This window comes from Anopheles moucheti (genome assembly GCF_943734755.1).
Source record: "Anopheles moucheti chromosome X unlocalized genomic scaffold, idAnoMoucSN_F20_07 X_unloc_5, whole genome shotgun sequence".
Taxonomy (NCBI): Eukaryota; Metazoa; Arthropoda; class Insecta; order Diptera; family Culicidae; genus Anopheles; species Anopheles moucheti.
In genome coordinates this window covers 110001-125000 of record NW_026453559.1, presented here as the reverse complement: position 1 = coordinate 125000, position 15000 = coordinate 110001, and the positions used below count along the sequence as shown (strand labels likewise).

The 15000-nt window shown below is 52.4% G+C and overlaps 1 protein-coding gene and 1 non-coding gene across 2 annotated transcripts in view; one reads left to right on the top strand and one right to left on the bottom strand.

The window, feature by feature from the left end:
- Positions 1 to 15000, bottom strand: part of LOC128308608 (uncharacterized) — a 66348-nt gene that overhangs the window by 16020 nt on the left and 35328 nt on the right. The gene's annotated exons all lie outside the window — the stretch shown is intronic.
- LOC128308623 (5.8S ribosomal RNA) lies at positions 14630 to 14787 on the top strand. Its single transcript, XR_008288428.1, has one exon. It is a non-coding gene; the product is annotated as a 5.8S ribosomal RNA (ribosomal RNA).

Sequence of the window (15000 nt, the reverse complement as noted above, 5' to 3'; positions counted from 1 at the left end):
TTTTTGTATGGGAGGGCCCCTGCTAGAACATTTTTCCCAAGTGCGACCATTTTACCCAGTGAGTCAAAAAAAAATTTTTTTCACGGTGACTCAAAACTTCAATATTAGACTCCCCTGAGTATGAAAAGTGAAACGAAAATCATTTTTGAGAAGAAAAAATTTTTGTATGGGAGGGCCCCTGCTAGAACATTTTTCCCAAGTGCGTCGATTTTGGGTCGCCGACACAAGCTCGGGTCAAAAAAATTTTTTTTTCTCGGTGACTCAAAACATCAATTTTAGACTCCCCTGAGTATGAAAAGTGAAACGAAAATCATTTTTGAGAAGAAAAAAATTTTGTATGGGAGGGCCCCTGCTAGAACATTTTTCCCAAGTGCGTCGATTTTGGGTCGCCGACACAAGCTCGGGTCAAAAAAATTTTTTTTTCACGGTGACTCAAAACATCAATTTTAGACTCCCCTGAGTATGAAAAGTGAAACGAAAATCATTTTTGAGAAGAAAAAATTTTTGTATGGGAGGGCCCCTGCTAGAACATTTTTCCCAAGTGCGTCGATTTTTGGGTCGCCGACACAAGCTCGGGTCAAAAAAATTTTTTTTTCTCGGTGACTCAAAACATCAATTTTAGACTCCCCTGAGTATGAAAAGTGAAACGAAAATCATTTTTGAGAAGAAAAAATTTTTGTATGGGAGGGCCCCTGCTAGAACATATTTCCCAAGTGCGTCGATTTTGGGTCGCCGACACAAGCTCGGGTCAAAAAAATTTTTTTTTCACGGTGACTCAAAACATCAATTTTAGACTCCCCTGAGTATGAAAAGTGAAACGAAAATCATTTTTGAGAAGAAAAAATTTTTGTATGGGAGGGCCCCTGCTAGAACATTTTTCCCAAGTGCGTCGATTTTGGGTCGCCGACACAAGCTCGGGTCAAAAAAATTTTTTTTTCACGGTGACTCAAAACATCAATTTTAGACTCCCCTGAGTATGAAAAGTGAAACGAAAATCATTTTTGAGAAGAAAAAATTTTTGTATGGGAGGGCCCCTGCTAGAACATTTTTCCCAAGTGCGTCGATTTTGGGTCGCCGACACAAGCTCGGGTCAAAAAAATTTTTTTTTCTCGGTGACTCAAAACATCAATTTTAGACTCCCCTGAGTATGAAAAGTGAAACGAAAATCATTTTTGAGAAGAAAAAATTTTTGTATGGGAGGGCCCCTGCTAGAACATTTTTCCCAAGTGCGTCGATTTTGGGTCGCCGACACAAGCTCGGGTCAAAAAAATTTTTTTTTCACGGTGACTCAAAACATCAATTTTAGACTCCCCTGAGTATGAAAAGTGAAACGAAAATCATTTTTGAGAAGAAAAAATTTTTGTATGGGAGGGCCCCTGCTAGAACATTTTTCCCAAGTGCGTCGATTTTTGGGTCGCCGACACAAGCTCGGGTCAAAAAAATTTTTTTTTCTCGGTGACTCAAAACATCAATTTTAGACTCCCCTGAGTATGAAAAGTGAAACGAAAATCATTTTTGAGAAGAAAAAAATTTTGTATGGGAGGGCCCCTGCTAGAACATTTTTCCCAAGTGCGTCGATTTTGGGTCGCCGACACAAGCTCGGGTCAAAAAATTTTTTTTTTCACGGTGACTCAAAACATCAATTTTAGACTCCCCTGAGTATGAAAAGTGAAACGAAAATCATTTTTGAGAAGAAAAAAATTTTGTATGGGAGGGCCCCTGCTAGAACATTTTTCCCAAGTGCGTCGATTTTGGGTCACCGACACAAGCTCGGGTCAAAAAATTTTTTTTTTCACCGTGACTCAAAACATCAATTTTAGACTCCCCTGAGTATGAAAAGTGAAACGAAAATCATTTTTGAGAAGAAAAAATTTTTGTATGGGAGGGCCCCTGCTAGAACATATTTCCCAAGTGCGTCGATTTTGGGTCGCCGACACAAGCTCGGGTCAAAAAAATTTTTTTTTCACGGTGACTCAAAACATCAATTTTAGACTCCCCTGAGTATGAAAAGTGAAACGAAAATCATTTTTGAGAAGAAAAAATTTTTGTATGGGAGGGCCCCTGCTAGAACATTTTTCCCAAGTGCGTCGATTTTGGGTCGCCGACACAAGCTCGGGTCAAAAAATTTTTTTTTTCACGGTGACTCAAAACATCAATTTTAGACTCCCCTGAGTATGAAAAGTGAAACGAAAATCATTTTTGAGAAGAAAAAATTTTTGTATGGGAGGGCCCCTGCTAGAACATATTTCCCAAGTGCGTCGATTTTTGGGTCGCCGACACAAGCTCGGGTCAAAAAAATTTTTTTTTCTCGGTGACTCAAAACATCAATTTTAGACTCCCCTGAGTATGAAAAGTGAAACGAAAATCATTTTTGAGAAGAAAAAATTTTTGTATGGGAGGGCCCCTGCTAGAACATTTTTCCCAAGTGCGTCGATTTTGGGTCGCCGACACAAGCTCGGGTCAAAAAAATTTTTTTTTCACGGTGACTCAAAACATCAATTTTAGACTCCCCTGAGTATGAAAAGTGAAACGAAAATCATTTTTGAGAAGAAAAAATTTTTGTATGGGAGGGCCCCTGCTAGAACATATTTCCCAAGTGCGTCGATTTTTGGGTCGCCGACACAAGCTCGGGTCAAAAAAATTTTTTTTTCTCGGTGACTCAAAACATCAATTTTAGACTCCCCTGAGTATGAAAAGTGAAACGAAAATCATTTTTGAGAAGAAAAAAATTTGTATGGGAGGGCCCCTGCTAGAACATTTTTCCCAAGTGAGTCGATTTTTGGGTCGCGACACAAGCTCGGGTCAAAAAAAATTTTTTTTTCATGGTGACTCAAAACATCAATTTTAGACTCCCCTGAGTATGAAAAGTGAAACGAAAATCATTTTTGAGAAGAAAAAAATTTGTATGGGAGGGCCCCTGCTAGAACATTTTTCCCAAGTAAATTCGATTTTACCCGGTGAGTCAAAAAATTTTGAAAAAAATATTTTGCCAAAATCGTGTTCATTGCCTATTATAAGGGACCAGGTCAGCTCACACGCATTTTTGGAGACCATATGGAAAGTGCGTCTGGGATTGCGGAAATTAAGTTTAGAGTGTTAAATGATGGTTTCGCAATCCCGAAAGGCTCAAAATCCACCCTAAGGTTCCCCGGGTGAAATGTGGTTTCCAAGGTGTGAGCACTATCGGTGATAGAGTTGGAATGTGATTTCCAGAGCGCAGGGCGACTGGGCTAGAGCGAAAATCATAGACAAAGGTAAGTATTGGACTGAACGACTCGAAGCAAACGAAAATCATAGACAAGGGTAATGGACTGAACGACTCGAAGCAAACGAAAATCACATACAAGAGTAATGGACTGAACGAATCGAAGCAAACGAAAACCGCAAACAAGGGTAATGGACTGAACGAATCGAAGCAAACGAAAACCACAGACAAGAGTAATGGAGTGAACGAATCGAAGCAAACGAAAACCACAGACAAGAGTAATGGAGTGAACGAATCGAAGCAAACGAAAACCAAAGACAAGAGTAATAGAGTGAACGAATCGAAGCACACGAAAACCATGAACACAGGGATAACTGAGAACGAACCTACCTATCAGAGCATGTGAAAGCATGGACAAGAGTACTGAAAATCGGACCAAACCTCTAGAAGCACACGAAAATCATGGACAAGAGTACTCAAAAACACGGACCAAACCTATGGAAGCACACGAAAACCATGAACACAGGGATAACTGAGAACGAACCTACCTATCAGAGCATGTGAAAGCATGGACAAGAGTACTGAAAATCGGACCAAACCTCTAGAAGCACACGAAAATCATGGACAAGAGTACTCAAAAACACGGACCAAACCTATGGAAGCACACGAAAACCATGAACACAGGGATAACTGAGAACGAACCTACCTATCAGAGCATGTGAAAGCATGGACAAGAGTACTGAAAATCGGACCAAACCTCTAGAAGCACACGAAAATCATGGACAAGAGTACTCAAAAACACGGACCAAACCTCTCGAAGCACACGAAAACCATGAACACAGGGATAACTGAGAACGAACCTACCTATCAGAGCATGTGAAAGCATGGACAAGAGTACTGAAAATCGGACCAAACCTCAAGAAGCACACGAAAATCATGGACAAGAGTACTCAAAAACACGGACCAAACCTATCGAAGCTCACGAAAACCATGAACACAGGGATAACTGAAAACGAACCGAACCTCTCGTAGCAAACGAAAAACATGGACAAAATTATTCGAAACGAACCGAAGCTCGATGCGAAAAACATGGAAAAGCAAGCCCGTAAGTCGCACTATCAAGCCCATAAGTCGCACTATCAAGCCCATAAGTCGCACTATCAAGCCCGTTAGTCGCACTATCAAGCCCATAGGTCGCACTATCAAGCCCGTTGGTCGCACTATCAAAGCCCGTTAGTCGCACTATCAGGCCCTTAAGTCGCACTATCAGGCCCGTAAGTCGCACCAAAAAGCCCGTAAATTGCCCTATCAAGCCCGTTAGTCGCACTATCAGGCCCATAAGTCGCACCAACAAGCCCGTAAATTACCCTATCAAGCCCATAAGTCGCACCAAAAAGCCCGTAAATTGCCCTATCAAGCCCATAAGTCGCACCAAAAAGCCCGTAATTCGCACCAAAAAGCCCGTAAATTGCCCTATCAAGCCCGTTAGTCGCACTATCAGGCCCGTAAGTCGCACCATCAAGCCCGTAAATTGCCCGATAAAGCCCGTAAATTGCCCGATCAAGAGCCAGCGCTGCATTGTCGGTTAATCCCGTCGATCGCGCCGGCTATTTCTCAGAAGGTTGTACGGACACCATACCCGGTGGCAAGTACCGCGAAGTTTATAACGCAACAGAACGTTCGCCAGTCGGACACAAGAATTGGAAAAGCTCGTTGTAGTGTACAGGAATCGAACCGAACCTCCTAGCGAGAATAGGGTCCCGTGAGCAATCGCGCGGACCTATGTGAAATGGTTTAGAGTGTGATGTGATGTGATACACGGTGGAAGCGGTGCATGGTGACATGCATCACTCAGAGAGATATGGAACCGGTGGTCTTCCAGTTGCTTAAGTGCTTCGGTTGGCTTATGGTTAAAGAGTGTGAATTCGATTCACCCCGGTATCGAACGTGTGTGGGATACTCACGCCGGTACGAGAGAGAATTCTGGTTGATCCTACCAGTAATATACGCTTGTCTCAAAGGTTAAGCCATGCATGTCTAAGTACGAACATCAATGAATGTGAAACCGCATAAGGCTCAGTATAACAGCTATAATTTACAAGATCATAAACCCAATGAGTTAGTTGGATAACTGTGGAAAAGCCAGAGCTAATACATGCAACATGCCGGGACTGGTACCCTCGCCGGGTGCTGGAACTGGTGCACTTATTAGTTAAACCAATCGCCTCCGGGCGGCTTGAGTTGAAGTCTGGATAAGCTCGCAGATCGTATGGTCGCTCGCCGACTGACGACAGATCTTTCAAATGTCTGCCCTATCAACTATTGATGGTAGTGTAGAGGACTACCATGGTTGCGACGGGTAACGGGGAATCAGGGTTCGATTCCGGAGAGGGAGCCTGAGAAATGGCTACCACATCCAAGGAAGGCAGCAGGCGCGTAAATTACCCAATCCCGGCACGGGGAGGTAGTGACGAGAAATAACAATATGGACCTCTCTAACGATGGTCCATAATTGGAATGAGTTGAGTATAAATCCTTCAACAAGGATCAAGTGGAGGGCAAGTCTGGTGCCAGCAGCCGCGGTAATTCCAGCTCCACTAGCGTATATTAAAGTTGTTGCGGTTAAAACGTTCGAAGTTGATTCCCCGTCCAGACTCGCGACCGCCGCGGGCGCCCGGTTACACGCCGGGACCGTCCGTGAGCGAGCTCGCGGCTGCGACTCACAATGGTGTGCCTGGGCGTTTACTCCGTGAACGGGTACCGGTTAACCGGTTCAGTCCGGCCCGGCCCCTCATGGTGCTCAGGGTACTCACGTTTACCTTGAACAAATTAGAGTGCTCACAGCAGGCTAGTACAAAAGCGTCCGGCCCTCCGCGGGTCGGCGTTGGCCGAGAATAATCTTGCATGGAATAATGGAATATGACCTCGGTCTGATTCTTTCGTTGGTTTGTCGTAGACCCAGAGGTAATGATTAACAGAAGTAGTTGGGGGCATTGGTATTACGGCGCGAGAGGTGAAATTCGTAGACCGTCGTAGGACCGACCGAAGCGAAAGCGTTTGCCATGGATGCTTTCATTAATCAAGAACGAAAGTTAGAGGATCGAAGGCGATTAGATACCGCCCTAGTTCTAACCGTAAACGATGCCAATTAGCAATTGGGAGACGCTACCCCTATTCGGTGCTCTCAGTCGCTTCCGGGAAACCAAAATCGGGTTCCGGGGGAAGTATGGTTGCAAAGTTGAAACTTAAAGGAATTGACGGAAGGGCACCACAACGAAGTGGAGCTTGCGCAGTCGCGATCGAGAGCTCGACCTGAGTGGACGTGAAATCCGCGCTCCTCGGTTTTTCAAAGCAAAAGTGCCGCAATTTGCGCTTGATCGGTGCGAAAGTTTGTAATAAAGTTGGAGGTACCCTCCGGAACCCCCCCTGCGAATTTGGAGGCCCCACGCCCCCCCTTGCGTGTGTTATTGAACGAAACGGTTTTTGTGACATATTGTGCGAAAGAGTGAAGATATCGGAAAAGTGATAGTGACACTTTGTGGGCCTCACCAGGCCACACCTTTTGGTGAAGAAACATTGGCCGAATTGATGGAGTTCGCGGAACGGCAGGTGTTTTTGTGGTGAAATTTCACACCTGTATAACTCCGAACATTGCGGACCGATCCGGCTGGAAGGTGTTTTAAAAGTTGCGCTTCGCAGTAAAGAATAAGTGTTGAAAATTTCGTGTCAATCGGACGAAAACTCAGTGAGTTATTAGCGAACAAAGAAAACCACGTGCTCGTCGAAAATGGCGGCGTGTGTGTGAAAAAGAGCGAGGAAAAAAACTTCCGGACGAATCACCCCCCTGCTGGAGCGCTAGCGCTCCCGGAGGGGCACTCCCGGACGAAATTTCACCGCTCTTTACGTGTGTGTGAGATTTGTGTGTGTGTGACATTTTCGGCCCAATACCATCGTGTGGGGTGTCTAACGACGCGTCTCGGAAAGAGGAGTGGGGGAAACGCGGTTTCCCCCCCCTAGCACCACCCACCCGCCACCCAGCCCCGGAAAACCCCCGCGAAAAGTGGTTTTCCGCGTTTTTCCCGGCCAAGGAGCGGAGGTAGAGCTCCCGGGTGTTCAGAGAAAAGTTTCGGCGGGAAAAACTACATCTAATTCCATCGCCGGAAAAGCGATTTTTCCGACATCCGGGGAGATACGGCCGGAAAAGTGTTTTTCGTCAGTGGACAATTTTCGGCCTGATACCGGCGTGTGGGGTGTCAATCGACGCGGATTGACGAGAAGAGTCGGGATAACACCCTCCCATCACGATACTACCCACCCCCACCCACCTAGAGCGGAAAAACCACCTACCGAAGTGGTTTTTGGCGATTTTCCCGGCCAAGGAGTCGGGCTAGAGCTTCCGGGTGTTCGGACAAAAGTTTCGGCGGGAAAAACTACATCTAATTCCATCGCCGGAAAAGTGATTTTCGCAACATCCAGAGAGATACGGGCGGAAAAGCGTTTTTCCGAAGAAGAAAATTTTCGCCCTGATACCGTCGTGCGGGGTATCAAACGACGAGTTTTCAAGAGGGGAGTCGGGAAAATACCCCCCCACCACCATACCACCCACCCCCACCCCCCTAGAGCGGAAAAACCACCCAGGAAGCGGTTTTTCGCGATTTTTCCGAGGAAAACTTCATCGCCACCCCGGCAAGTGGGGTATCAGAAGAAGCGGCTCGGCGGGACGAGTCCATCGCGCACCCCCCCGTTCTTCTACCATCTTCCCTCACCTCGCCCGGGCGGAAAAACCTCGCCGTCGATCCTCGTGGCAGTCCGCTGCTGGCGTCCCTCCTCGAGGGGGAGTAAAACCAGTTTAAAGCGCGGACTCTTCCTTCCTTCTGGCGATGATGTCCGCCAGTCGGAATTTACGATCACGGTCGGGATCGACCGATAGCCGAGCACCGGTGGGCTCGAAACCGGTAGTGATGCTCAGCAGAGTGCCGGAAGGGCAGACCGCAGCCACGAGCGGTGTTGCTCGCACGAGTGGCGTTGGCACGGCCACGGCTGCGAAAGGAGCCACGATGGAGAGGCTCATCGAGCGTTTGGAGGACGAGCTATCCCTCCTCCGTGTTCAGCTGACGGAGCAAGCTGAGCAATATAGGAAAGACCTCGCGGCGATGCAGGAGTGCCATCGCCAGGAGGTGCTCCATCTGCGAGAGGAGAACCGTAAGGAGCGGGAGATGGTCTCTGGGCTCCTTACGCAACTGGTTGTTGCGCAGTCGCAGCAGCAACAGCAGCAGCAGCAGCAGCAGCAGCTGGCACAACAGCGAGAGGGTGCGGTGACGGCTACGGTGGTGCCGTCTCCGGACCAGGAAGGCGGCTCCTGGGCCGAGGTGGTGCGCCGTAAGTCGGCACGCCAGCAGCCGGCTCAGCAGCATCAGCAGCAGTGGCCGCAGCTCCCGCAACGGCAGCAGCCGCAGCGGCAACAGCAGCAACGTCCGCAGCAACATCAGAGCGGACAGCGTTCGGCTGGGCAGCCCCAGCAACAACAACAACAGTGGCATTTGCAGGGCCAGTTGCTGCGAAAGCAGAGTAAGCAGCAGCCACGCACGATGCCAGCTGCAGTGAAGAAGTCGCGGAAGCGGCCCGACACCATCGAGGTGATGCCAGCGGAGGGCGTCAGCTACCTCGACATGTATAGGGCGATTCGTACGAGCTCGCATCTCGACGGCATGCAGGAGAAGATCGGCGTCGGCAAGCGAACGCCGAAAGACACCTTGCGGCTGCCGCTGAGCCGTGATGCCGACAGCGCCGAGCTGTGCCAGCGTATCCGGCAAGCCATCGGAGACAAGGGTGCGGCGTCCGTGCGTACGGAGATGTCGATGGTGCTCATAACAAACATCGACTCCTTGGCGAGCGAGGACCAGCTGCGTCGGGCGGTGTTGACGGCTCTCGGCAAGGAGCATTCCGAGGCCACCTTCGACATGTGGGAGCGGCGAGACGGCACGAAGCGTGCTCGCGTTCGTCTGCCCCGGTCGGATGCGGAGCATCTGGCTGGGAAGCGCCTGCTCCTAGGACACACCTCCTGTTGGGTGTGGGAGGTCCCGAAAGCGTCGCTGGAGGAGAAGCGGTGCTTCCGATGTTTGGAGCGCGGCCACTTCGCCGGGCAGTGCTCGGGAGAGGACCGCAGCAAAGCGTGTATCCGGTGTGGCGCGGAAGGCCACAAGGCAGCGAGCTGCACTGGCGAGGCTCGCTGTTTGAAGTGTGGCGGCCCGCACTCGATTGCCGCAGCTTCGTGCAAAGCTGCAGCCACACGATGATGATAGAAGTGCTCCAGATAAATATCGGTAAGAGCAGGAGCGCTCAGGATCTTGCGCTCCAGCGGATGAGGGAGGAGGGAGCAGACGTGATGCTCATCACGGAGCTCTATGCTGTGCCGGCCAACAATGGGAACTGGGCATCCGACGACGCACTGAAGGCCGCGATCGTCACCAGTGGCCAACGGTTTCCCATACAGCGGGTGAGGAGCGTGCAGCATCCGGGCATCGTAGCTGCCGAGGTGGCGGGCATCGTTGTCATCTGCTGCTATATTCCGCCATCGATCGGCCTCCCGGAGTTCGAGCAGCAGATGGACCGGCTGGAGGTACTTGCGCGAGGCCACCCTTGCGTGCTGATAGCTGGTGACTTCAACGCGTGGCATGGGGCCTGGGGGAGCGAGCGGGCCAACCTTAAGGGTGAGGCGCTCCTTCAGACGGTTACCAGCCTAGGATTGGAGGTCCTCAACCGCGGCACGGAGCCGACATTCCTGGGGAACGGTGTGGCTCGGCCCAGCAGAGTGGACGTCGCCTTCGCGAGTCCAACGCTCTGCCGATCGGATGGAGCAGCGGAGGACATCAGCTCCTGGCGGACGCTAGACCGCTACTCCTATAGCGACCACCGCTATATTCGGTTTGCGGTCGGGCAACAGCATCGTACAGGTCAGCGGCCCGGACGGGGCATTCATCAGCAGGAAGGTGTCGAAGTACGGGAGGCGGGTACTCGCTGGCGAACTCGCCAGTTTTGCCCCCGTACTTTCGAGCTGGCACTTGAGGCGACCCGTTTTGCCGATCGGGTGACCGATGCGGCAAGCCTGGGGATGGTGCTTACGGAGGCCTGCGACGCTACCATGGCGAGGATTGGGCAGTCGCAGCAGCAGAGGAGGAACTGCAACACATATTGGTGGACTCCGGATATCGAGGAGCTGACCGAGCGCTGCCGGTTGGCTCGGGAGCGACAGTTATTGGCCCTCGACGAGACGTCCGCCGAACTGGCTTCAGAGGAACATCAGGAGGCGCGTGCTGCCTTAAGGGTGGCAATTAAGGCCAGCAAGCAGCGCCAGTTCGATGAGTGGCTGCAGGCCCTGGCTGCAGATGAGACGGGACAGTGGTTCCGGCAAGTGCTTCTTCGGTTTCGGGGCAGCTGGACGGCGCGTGAACGCGATCCAGCGGTGTTGCAGCGGATCGTCGAGGAGCTGTTTCCGGAGCATCCCCCGGTCGAGTGGCCGGACGTCACGCCTTCGGAAGGGGACACTCCGGTCCGTCCGATCAGCTGCGCGGAGCTCCAGGCGATAGCGAGCGAGCTGCATCCGCGGAAGGCGCCTGGCCTCGATGGAGTACCGAACGCTGCGGTAACGGCTGCCATCCGGAAGTATCCGGAGCCATTCGCTGGTGTCTACCAGCGCTGCTTGGACACCGGCGAAATACCACGCGAATGGAAAAGGCAGAAGCTGGTGCTGTTGCCTAAGCCGGGTAAGCCGCCGGGCGAAGCCTCGTCCTGCCGCCCGATCTGCTTGATCGACAATCCGGCGAAGGTCTTCGAGAGGACTACGCTGGACAGACTCAACGAGCACCTGGAGGATCCGGAGGCACCTCGGCTGGCCGAGAACCAGTTCGGTTTCCGGAAGCAGCGGAGCACCCTGCAGGCGATCCAGCTGGTGGTGGAAGCAGGCGAGCGCGCGATGTCCTACGGACGGACTAACAACCGGGATAAGCGCTGCTTGCTGGTTGTGGCGTTGGACGTCAAAAACGCCTTTAACACCGCCAGCTGGCAGGCGATAGCGTTGGCCCTGCGTGAGAAGGAAGTTCCAGCGCAGCTGCAACTCCTGCTCCGCGATTATTTCACCGACAGGGAGTTGGTGTACGACACCCACGACGGCCCGGTGTCACGTCGGGTAACGGCAGGCGTTCCACAGGGGTCAATCCTTGGCCCGACTCTGTGGAACGTCATGTACGACGGCGTTCTACGGATCCAGCTCCCTGAAGGGGCCACCATCGTCGGCTTTGCCGATGACATCGCCATCCTGGCCGAGGGCTGCACACCCGAGGAGTCGGCGACGGTCGCGGAGGCTGCGATCGAGGCGGTGATGGGGTGGCTCGAGGCACGTCACCTTAGTCTCGCCCCCCATAAGACGGAAGCGGTGCTCATCTCGAGTCTGCGTCGAGGACGGTTGGAGGTTCCGGTGCGCGTCGGCGAAGTTGTCTGCACGTCGAAGCGATCGATACGCTACCTGGGGGTACAACTCCACGAGAAACTCTCGTGGAAACCGCATGTGGAAGCGGCCGCGGACAAGGCCCTCCGTGCGGTGGCGGTGGTTACCTCGGTGATGAGGAACCACAGCGGCCCCCAGGTGGCCAAGCGGCGGTTGCTGGCAGGAGTCGCTGAGTCGGTGATCCGGTACGCCTCGCCCATCTGGGCTAAGGCGACCGACATGCAGTGGTGCCGCAGACGACTGGCCCAGGTCCAGAAGCCACTGGCACGTGGGGTATCGAGTTCGTTCCGCTCGGTGTCCTACGAGGTGTCAGTGGTGATGGCTGGTTTAGTGCCGTACTGGCTGGTCGTTAATGAGGACGCAAGGTGCCATAGCAGGCTGTTGGCCGAGCCTGGCGCCAGCAGGAAGGAGGTACGAGCGATGGAGCGAGCAGCCACGATGCTGCAATGGCAGGACGCGTGGGACCGTGCGGCGGCAACACCATCGGCCAGCCGCTATCAGACGTGGGCACACAGTCTGATTCCCGACCTGCACCGGTGGACGGGACGAAAGCACGGGAAGGTGGACTTCCACCTTTCGCAGGTGCTCTCCGGACACGGATTCTTCCGGGAGTACCTGCACGTCTGCGGCTTCGCTTCGTCTCCGGAGTGTCCACGGTGCGTGGGGTCGGTCGAGTCGGTGGCCCACGTCTTGTTCGAGTGCCCTGTGTTCGAGGAGATCCGACGTGAGCTGCTGGGCTGGGGGACACCCGAGTCGGTCCAGCTTAACAACATCGCAGAGAAGCTGCTGGAGAGTGCGGAGTGGTGGGACCGCATTCAGAAAGCAGCAAAGACCATCACCACAGTGCTTCAACAGCTGTGGCGCGATGAGGAAGCGCTCACCAATGGTCGAACGGAAGCGGCTTTCGCCGAGGACGAGGAAGTGGTCCTCGAAAGTGTGGCCGCACTCTTCGGTGAGGAGATGGACGACGTCATCATCGAAGACATCACGCGGCGCGTGAACGAGGCGCGAGCAGCGCGTCAGCGATCTGCCCGCAACCGACGGCTTCGCGGCAGAGCGGAGGATCGGGCGCGAGTGCGACTGGCTGCGGACGTCGCAGCAGCACTGGCCGCCCGAGATGACGAGATACTGCGGACGGCAGTAGAGGCGGAGCGAGCGGGCCTAGCTCCTCCTCCCATACCTAGGCGTAGCAGAGGGGGACCACCTTCCCCTGAAACGGTTAGAATTCGCCATGAGCGGCGTCTATTCATGCAGCGCGCATGGCGAGCTCGGGTCCAGGCTGAGGGACCCTCGACGACGCGCCGCCGTCGGACCGCGCCTACGGAGGCGGACCTGATAAGGTCTCGGCGGAACAGACGCGAAAACGAAAGGCGCCGTCGTGCTTTGGCTGCAGGCCGACGATGGACACCCGCGGAGGAGGCTGCCGCCAGCGAGGCGGAATGGTCAGATCGATAGATGTCGGGTTGACTTCTTGAGATCTCCGAGAGGGGAAAGAAAGAGAGAGTCACGCGGACTCAGTATGCGTACGCCTTTAAAATGCGGGTTAAGATACGGAAAATTGAATAAATAAATCGCGAAGAGATATCCGAAAGGGTTCGCAACGACGTAGGACAAAATCCCTGGCGGGCGACGTCCTACGTCAAGAGGGTAGGTTTATAAGGTATTTTTGTACAATAAAACCTGCATTTCTTAAAAAAAAAAAAAAAAACGAAGTGGAGCTTGCGGCTTAATTTGACTCAACACGGGAAAATTTACCAGGTCCGAACTTATCGAGGTAAGACAGATTGAGAGCTCTTTCTCAAATTTAAGGGTAGTGGTGCATGGCCGTTCTTAGTTCGTGGAATGATTTGTCTGGTTAATTCCGATAACGAACGCGACTCAAACAAGCTAACTAGAACGCTGTCAGCAGTGCACCTCCGGGCGCACCTGACGTCAAGGCCGGCGGCCCCTTCACGGGCGGTCGTCGGCCACGTTTGCCCTGCTTAGCGGGACAACTTGTGTTTAGCAAGGTGAGAATGAGCGATAACAGGTCCGTGATGCCCTTAGATGTTCTGGGCTGCACGCGTGCTACAATGTGAGCAGCAGCGTGTTCTCGCCAATTGGCGCCCCCATTCCGAGAGGAACGGGAAATCACCCAAATGCTCATTTAGTTGGGATTGGGGACTGCAACGGTCCCCATGAACCTGGAATTTCTAGTAAGTGCTAGTCATTAGCTAGCGCTGATTACGTCCCTGCCCTTTGTACACACCGCCCGTCGCTACTACCGATGGATTATTTAGTGAGGTCTCTGGAGGCACACCTTCCGCGGTTCCTTCGTGAGCTGCAGCTGGCATGGCCGAAGTTGACCGAACTTGATGATTTAGAGGAAGTAAAAGTCGTAACAAGGTTTCCGTAGGTGAACCTGCGGAAGGATCATTACCGATCAATACATATATGTTGTTGTGTGAGTTGGTTAGAGAGATAGAGAAACACGGTATCAGCAGAACAAACTGCTATGTTACCTTTTGGGGGCCGCGCACGCCAATTAGACCCGCGAGAGAGGTGTGTCTATACTACGATATTGAGCGTGCGCGACCGTAGGCCAGTGGCCTTCGTACCTGTGCGCACACTCCCAATGGCAGCCATCGAACGCGTAAAGTGTGTGACACATGGGCGAAGGTAAAGACCCACTAGAACATATTTAAACACTGGCCTCGAGCGAGAGAGAACCTAATCAAGAGAACGAAAGTTGTGCAAGATCGCGCCGATGCCGCCCACATCGCGCGTCGATCAATGGGAAGGAAGACCAATGGTCATCCTTGTCCACCCTGGACGGCTTCGAAGGAACCGAGAGGTGCACGGTTACGCTGTCCGGGGAACTTAAGTTGTGAGAGATGCACCTAGCGCATAACGAAAACATAGGAGACAGTTGAACATACCAAAACCCTAGGCAGGGGATCACTCGGCTCATGGATCGATGAAGACCGCAGCTAAATGCGCGTCAGAATGTGAACTGCAGGACACATGAACACCGACACGTTGAACGCATATGGCGCATCGGACGTTTAAACCCGACCGATGCACACATTCTTGAGTGCCTACCAATTCTTGTTACACACTATTCCATAACTACAGGACGCCCGCGTACCAGCGGCACGCCTGGGCGAGCAGCACGCCCGGGAGTGTGTCGCAGGCTTGAACACACGCGTTTGGCGCACTGTGCATCATGGCGTGCTCGGACCCCTTCCGCGGGGGACCTTGGGCGCTGAAATGGTAAGGCGGTACAGTTGGCCCAGTGGGTGCGTGTCGTGTC